An 8607-nucleotide genomic window follows, 5' to 3' on the forward strand; every position below is an offset into this window, starting at 1 on the left:
GGTTTTTCAGAGGTACAACCCCCTAAAAATCCCCTGCATATTATACTCAAGAGCGGAATATGCTCGATGCTTCCTAGGGCTAAACAGCGGTGGTGTAATTCACTTACAGGACTGTCACGTTAAGTTGACAGTATACAACCACGCTATCGCTCCACCACCGTACATATCTCTATGAGATATTTAGAAATTTAATATTTCTAATTACAAAGTAATTTGATTAAATTGTATTTCAGAATGCCACCAACCCACAATGTGTCTATTGGGACGAATCCCCAGGGCGTAATCCCCACTGGTCAGCAAAGGGCTGTGATACATCCGACTATGAACCTGTAAAAAAAGTATTTTGTACTTGTAACCATCTTACAAGTTTTGCCATGCTAATGGTTGGTAACATTACGACAACCAGTTAATTGCCAGTACACTGGAAATCCTGTCTCTGCATAAATAAGTTCAACACGTATTAACCATCATTTTAGTAAATATGTGAGGTTGGTATTTTGTAATAGGGCACTGTTGATCGTGCTCTTATTGCTGTTTATCAGTTTAAACTCAGAACGGTGTCTACTTGATGAACCAAGATACCATCTTCAATTAAATGCATGAGAATTTCTCAAAGGTGAATGTCATGGGACAGAGAAAAACAACCATTTTCGCTGAATTTAAAATCTATTGGGCTAAAACAATCTGAATGACAATCTAAGTAAGAGATACCGTAAATCCTCGAGTATAATCCGCAATTTTTTCCAAAAATTTAAAGGTCAAAATCCCTAGAGCGTACTATATACGCGGTAAAAATGAAAAATATTTCCTAAGCAATGTCCGAGTCTCTATTTGCTGTTAAGTACAAAGAAGCTACAGGTTTGCATTATGCTATATATACAATAATGATAAAGGACGTTACCGTATACATTTTTACAAACCAAGGACGTTATATAGACCTCCTTGACTCAGGTTAGAGAAGGAGTGCGTATTATACACAAGGTTTAGGTTTTTCAGAGGTACAACCCCCTAAAAATCCCCTGCATATTATACTCACGGGCGGAATATACTCGAGGATCTACGGTACTTATTTAGTATACAATAATTCTCTAAAGCACAAAAGCCATGTTTGTAGCTTACAAGTTAAACATTTGGCCTCTTCATGATTCTGTTACAGGGTCTCTCCTCTCATTTACATGAAACTTCTGTGTCAATAATGCAGATATATACAATATCTGTCAGTTTCTACAACACATCTGCTACCCGTAAAACTAAAACCTACCCCTATCTTCTGTACATATTTTAGCTTAAAGGAATAGCTGAAGCAATGCAATAAGTTAGTTCACTCAATACCAGTTCTACTATCATCTTATTTCTTTATTGCCCACAAGGGGTTAAACATAGAGGGGACAAACAAGGACAGACAAAGGGGTTAAGTCGATTACATCGACCCCAGTGAGTAACTGGTACTTAATTTATCGACCCCGAAAGGATGAAAAGTAAAGTCGACCTCGGCGGAATTTGAACTCAGAACGTAACGGCAGACGAAATACGCTAAGCCTTTCGTCCGGCGTGCTAACGATTCTGCCAGCTCGCCGCCTTAAGTTCTACTATCATCTGACATCATAATGGCAGTGTTGTTAGAACATTACTAAATAACTTCACTTCTCTTTATTACACTATCTGGATATTTATTTATCACATATTTTAAGCCATACGTCCGCCCTCAATTAACGGTTTAGGTCAAACAGCTCCAATTATTTGTACTGATAACATATACTAAGATATACCTTCAATGAATTTGAACTAAAGATTTATAGGACGGTGGTATATTCGAACTTGACTCAGATATCTCATATACATCATAACGACAGTGAAACGTCACACTGGGGTTAAATATCATGTAACATGTAATAGAAGATGGCACCCGCCTATATTAACCCTCATAATTTATATAAGTATTGACTTAGCATATAAGAAAGAAATAAGATAAGAAAGGAGGGGATAATATGTTGTCGTTTGTTTCTATTGCAGGATGTCTACCAGAATGAAAGAGATGTAAAACATAGTCAAATGTTGTCTATTCTTTCTAACATTGGTTCCGGAATATCATTTGTCTGTGTCATTCTGACAGCAATAGTTCATGTTTATTTCAAGTAAGCATTTCAATTTCTATCTTATTTTGTAAACTGTTCAAATGCAGAGAGACAGTGTCCAACAGTTTGTGGAATTCTCACAGATTGGTAAGATCAATAGTTGATGTCTGCAGAAAAATCATGGATGTGAAAAGAATTCCAGAATGTTGTCAATTTGATGAAGGATTGTTGACTGGACAAATATTTTAGTGCAGGTTTTGTAAGCGACTCACATTAACGATGACATGCGAAAAAGAGGAGTGAGGGGTGTTCTGTGTGTTTAAGTAGAGTTAATTCAGAGAAGTATGGCTTTACTGTTACTACTATATCGGTCTCTATCATCTTTATACAATATGTCTGTGACCGAGTTGTAGCTTGTTGACGAGTTTATATTCGCTATCCAACCAGATTAGCTTCCTTTGGGTGTGATCGAGAATATGTGTGTGCGGTGTGTATATATGTATGTATGGTATATGTTTTGCTGGAATGTCAATATTTGTCTAACGCTGCTCCGTATTCCCTGATCTTAATCAGAAATCTATGTCTTTCTGACAGTGTTTATACATGCATACATATAACTTACATACATACATGAAATTAGGCTTCTCAAAACCAGAAAGGGGAAAGCTAAATCAAAGACTACAGAGCCAATCTATCACTGAAACTGTAAAAATCTGTAAAACTTTCCAGAAGTTCATCATAGGCGCAGGAGTGGCTGTGTGGTAAGTAGCTTGTTTACCAGCCACATGCTTCCGGGTTCAGTCCCACTGCATGGCACCTAGAACAAGTGTCTTCTACTATGGCCTCGGGCCGACCAAAGCCTTGTGAGTGGATTTGGTAGACGGAAACTGAAAGAAGCCCGTCGTATATATGTGTGTGTTTGTGTGTCTGTGTTTGTCCCCCTAGCATTGCTTGACAACCGTTACTTAGTGGTTCGGCAAAAGAGACTGATAGAATAAGTACTGGGCTTACAAAAGAATAAGTCCCGGGGTCGAGTTGCTCGATTAAAGGCGGTGCTCCAGCATGGCCGCAGTCAAATGACTGAAACAAGTAAAAGAGTAAAAGAGTAAAGAGTATTTAAATATATAAGAGCACATCTAGATAAGAATACATATATAAAACATACAAATCTTCACATAATAATACTCAAAATAATTAATAATTGAGCATTTTATACGCAAATTCGTTAAGCAGATTTCCTTATACATTTTAGGAAATCTAGTTTACAAACTGTGTATCCGTGGAGACCTAGCGAGTTGTACTCTAACACAGAATTGAAACGAGTCCGGCTGATTCTTACTCTTATGGACAAGGAGACACTCTGTGTAATATGATACCTGCAACTGCATGTTGAATACAGGGTTGACAAAAACTTACAGTCGTAGTCTATTGTACAGTGTAGCATTGCTGTTAATGTATTAACAACATATATGTGTGTACGTTGTGTGCTTGCGTGCGTCAGCGTATTCTACGTTCAATGCGTGGTTAGGGCAGCGGACTCGCGGTCATAGGATCGCGGTTTCGATTCCCAGACCGGGCGTTGTGAGTGTTTATTGAGCGAAAACACCTAAAAGCTCCACGAGGCTCCGGCAGGGGATGGTGGTGATCCCTGCTGTACTCTTTCACCACAACTTTCTCTCACTCTTACTTCCTGTTTCTGTTGTACCTGTATTTCAAGGGGCCGGCCTAGTCACTCTCTGTGTCACACTGAATATCCCCGAGAACTACGTTAAGGGTGCACGTGTCTGTGGAGTGCTCAGCCACTTACACGCTAATTTCACGAGCAGGCTGTTCCGTTGATTCGGATCAATCGGAACCCTCGTCGTCGTAACCGACGGATTGCTTCCACGTTCAATGCGTCATGTACGGACATCTATCATGAACAACTATCAATGCGTCATGTACAGAACTACTATCAACAATCAAACCTGTTTGTTCCTTCTCGAGCCATGCCTGGCTTATAAGGGCCGGTTTCCCGGTTTCTTTGGCGTATAGGTTCCCCACCTGGACGGGACACCGGTCCGTCGTAGGTGAGCTGCATGATGCTGGAGGAAAGACTGAGAGAAAGATGTGGCAAAAGAGTCAGCAGAATTTCGCTACTCTTTTCTGCCGGAACAGCGTGGAGCTTAGGTGTTTCGCTCATAAGCATACACATTGTCTGGTCTGAGATTCAAACCCGCGTTCCCTCGACCGCGAGTCCGCTACTCTAACAACTAGGCCACGTACCTCCACCTACCCAATGAACACAGTCAACAATAAACACAATGCTTTATATCTAATACAGCCTATTACACACAGCTACACTACACCATGTCTAAATACATATTGTAAATGCATAGTCAACATATCATTTATATTTCGAATAACCATCACCTATAAACATAGTTGTAATACTATTTTGTGCTTTGAACAATGCATTTTATATTTGTGTTAATTTAATGCAGTATTATTTCTTGTTTTCGTTATTTCAGAAATCTATGGAAATTAACGTCTTCCAAGGTTCTAGTAAACTTGTGCGTTTCTTTAGCTGCCACTTATTTTATCTTTCTTGTTGGGTTCCAAGAATATAGTACAACAATAACAGCTGTTTGTAAGGTAAGTGAACACATATTTAACATAAAACACGATGGGTCACGATAGTCGCCGTAAGGCACAGGACTACAGACCAAAATCGTGGCCCAGATAGATACATTTAATTTACGGGCGTTTGTTGGGGTCTAATGTCACTCAAACGCTCTGATACCCCCCCCCCCAGAATGCCAGAGGACTAATAGTTCAACTAATGACTTTTGAGATGATGTAAAACTTGCCCCCATTATATACTAAGAAGTTATTTAAAGTATTTTTTGTTTTTTTTTGTGTGCATGGCACTCTTTTACTCTTTTACTTGTTTCAGTCATTTGACTGCGGCCATGTTGGAGCACCGCCTTTAGTCGAGCAAATCGACCCCGGGACTTATTCATTGTAAGCCCAGTACTTATTCTATCGGTCTCTTTTTGCTAAGTGACGGCGACGTAAACACACCAGCATCGGTTGTCAAGCAATGCTAAAGTGACAAACACAGACACACAAACATATACACACACATACATATATATATATACATATATACGACAGGCTTCTTTCAGTTTCCGTCTACCAAATCCACTCACAAGGCTTTGGTCGGCCCGAGGCTATAGTAGAAGACACTTGGCCAAGATGCCACGCAGTGGGACTGAACCCGGAACCATGTGGTTGGTAGGCAAGCTACTTACCACGCAGCCACTCCTGCGCCTATTGTCTCATTTTCGTAAAAATATGCTTATCAGTCCATGCTATGTAAGTGCAAATCCCTCATTGTGAAAGAAAGTCTACTAAACAGATTTCATCCAGTAAGAGAGCCCATGTTGTGGCTCTTTCCAAATTATTTCCAATATTTCTATTGATATTACATTTAATCTTTCCGTTGTTCGTTCTTACATTCTTTCATTTGACCAGTGAGGGTGCGTCGCTAAGTGGTTATGTCACTTTGCTCAAGATTCTAAATTCGGCCATTCAAGAGTTTGGACCTGGAGATCTCCATTTCCAGCGACTTCGAGGGCCACCTCACAGTGGTGTCGGGCGTCAACGAAGAGCCCTCGACTACAACAAGACGAACAAAGTTTTTTTTCCTAAGTCCGGGGTCTCCCACCCCTAAGCCCTAGACCATCGCCTAATAACCCTTACCCGTCTTGTTGCTTAACAACAACAACAACAACAACAGATTCTAAATTCGTGAGGTCGACGTCGTCAGGAAGACTCTTTATTCCATATTGTCCCCTTCCGCTCAGCTGGCAAAACCGAATGCTACTTTTACTTTAGAAGGGCCAGCTTTGCCACATTCTGTTCACGTTAAGGGTACCTGTGTCTCTGGAGTCCTCATCCACTTGCATCTTAATTTCACGATCAGGATGTTCCGTTCACCGAATCAGCTAGAAGGTGAACCAGTTTTCATTTGATAATGATTAACTGTCTCAGAAATACCAAGAAATGAGTGATAATAATATGACGGGCATATGGCGTAGTGGTTAAGAGCACGGGCTACTAACACCAAGATTCCGAATTCGATTCCAGGCAGTGATCTGAATAATAATAATAATAATAACAACAACAACAACAACAACGCTATCGAAAAATACCTTAAGAATGAGAACCCAGGTTCGAGATTTCCCCAAGACACCTGATGAAGGCTGGAGGGTATATCAGCCGAAATTTTGTGTTAATAACAAACAAGATGAGGAGAAATATCCTTCAAATGTAAATAATGTAAATAACTTTTATTTCGTCAAACTGTAATTTTGTAAGACATCTTCCACCCATCCGCTCGCCTTTATATAAAGTGTTAGCGCACCCCATATGTCTATGCTAGATTCCTGTTCAACATTCTTCGAATTTTTTTTTATCCCTTCGAGCCTTTCTATCTAATCAGGCAATTTTTAGGAAGAAGGGATTCAGTCGATATCATCGATCTTTATACTTGACTGTTCCTTTCGTTTATCGACCCCAAGAGGGATGAAAGTAAAGGTTGAACCTTGTCATCCACTCAGGAGTCGATGAATTAAAGTAACAACCGAGTATTGAGATCGATAGTATCGATTAACCTCGCTCTCTCTAATACTTGCTCAACTCGTCACAGAATCGTTAGCACGCCGGACAAAATGCTTGGCGGCATTTCGTCCGTCTTTACTTTCTGAGATCGAATTCCACCTTTCACATTTCGAGATCGATAAAATAAGTACCAGCTGAGCACTTTGGTCAAAGTATTCGACTAAGACATTCCACCAAAATTTCAGGCCTCGTGTCTGTAGAAGAAATAATTATTATTGATATTATCACGATGTAATGATGAAGGCGGCGATCTAGCAGAAAAGTTAACGAGGCGGATAAAATTCTTTGCAACACTTCGTCCGTCTTTTCATTCTGAATTCATATTCCACAAAGGTCGATATTGCCTTTAATACTTTCGTGGTCAATTAAGTAAGTTTTTTTGTTCCTTCTCGAGCCATGGCTGGCACATAATGGCCGGTTTCCCGGATTCCTTGGCGTATAGATTCCTCACCTGGACAGGACGCCAGTCCGTCGCAGGTGAGCTGCAAGATGCAGGAGGAAAGAGTGAGAAAAAGTTGTGGCGAAAGAGTCAGCAGAAGTTCGCCATTACCTTCTGCCGGAACCGCGTGGAGGTTAGGTGGTTCGCTCATAGACACACACATCGCCCGGTCTGAGATTCGAACCCGCGATCCCTCGACTACGAGTCCGCTGCTCTAAACATTAGGCCATGTACCTCCACTAAAGCCTAACCACGGGCGCCGAGGGAAGTTCCGAAGAATATGAAAAGTAAGTATAATTTGGTCTCTCTTATTCCTGCCACCAACAAAACCGATATTGTCATAATGGGGATAGTCACTAACAACACTTACACCAACACCATCGCTATGTACATTGCCACTCTTAGGATAGACATCATCATACATATCAACTCCACTGTCATCATCATCATCATCGCAAGTATGTATTCCGTGTGTGTGTGTGCGCGTGTATATACATATTTATATCTCTATCTATCTATCTATCTATCTATCTCTCTATCTCTCTCTCTCTCTCTCTCTCTCTCTCTATATATATATATATATATATATATATAGTATATATAGTATATAGAATTTGATTTAGTATTTCTAAATTGAATTCTTTTTCCTTGTAAGTTTGGATTTTATTCCCTCAAATAATAATTATATATATATATATATATATCGTGTATGTATGTATATATATATCTATATATATATATATATATATATATATATATATATACATACATATATATATATATATATATATATATATATATCACGTGATCACGTAACCGACCAGGCTATCAGATGTTGCTCGACATCGCTGGTCACAATGCGCTTCGCATTGTTTTAGCCTTCAAATAACGCCACCCCGTTGGCTAAGCGAGCAGGCCAACAGAAGAAAGATCGAGAGAAAGTTGTGGCGAAAGAGTACAGCAAGGATCGCCATCACCCCCTGCCGGAGCCTCGTGGAACTTTAGGTGTTTTCGCTCAATAAACACACACAACGTCCGGTCTGGGAATCGAAACCTCGATCCTCCGACCTTGAGTCCGCTGCCCTAACCACTAGGCCAATCTTCGGCAGTAACAAGTTTTCACTTCTAAAGATCAGTTTATGACAAATGTCACCGTGTGAAAAATTTGGCGAAAGTACACCATCCATTTTCAGTGCTTTCCTTTTTTCAGAATATTTTTTCGGATTTCTGTTTTCCATATAGGAGAATACGATTTTACCCCCAAATCACGATTTCAAATCTTTGTCTTCCTACCCCTCACCCCAATTTCTTAATTTTTAACTTTCTTACGATGTTTTTTTTTTATCCACGTCAAAAGCTACAGAGATCAAGAATCTAAGAACTTTTTTTTTTTACTTTTAATATTTCTTTCAGAAACATCCAAAGCTT

The 8607-nt window shown here is 39.8% G+C and overlaps 1 long non-coding RNA gene across 1 annotated transcript; it reads left to right on the forward strand.

Annotated features, from left to right (window-relative positions):
• Positions 1 to 342: 342 nt before the first annotated feature.
• Positions 343 to 4597, forward strand: LOC118761186. Its single transcript, XR_004997201.1, has 3 exons — positions 343 to 383; positions 2014 to 2135; positions 4586 to 4597. It is a non-coding gene; the product is annotated as an uncharacterized LOC118761186 (long non-coding RNA).
• Positions 4598 to 8607: the final 4010 nt, after the last annotated feature.

Source organism: Octopus sinensis, unplaced genomic scaffold (assembly GCF_006345805.1).
Source record: "Octopus sinensis unplaced genomic scaffold, ASM634580v1 Contig10246, whole genome shotgun sequence".
NCBI classification, from domain to species: domain Eukaryota; kingdom Metazoa; phylum Mollusca; class Cephalopoda; order Octopoda; family Octopodidae; genus Octopus; species Octopus sinensis.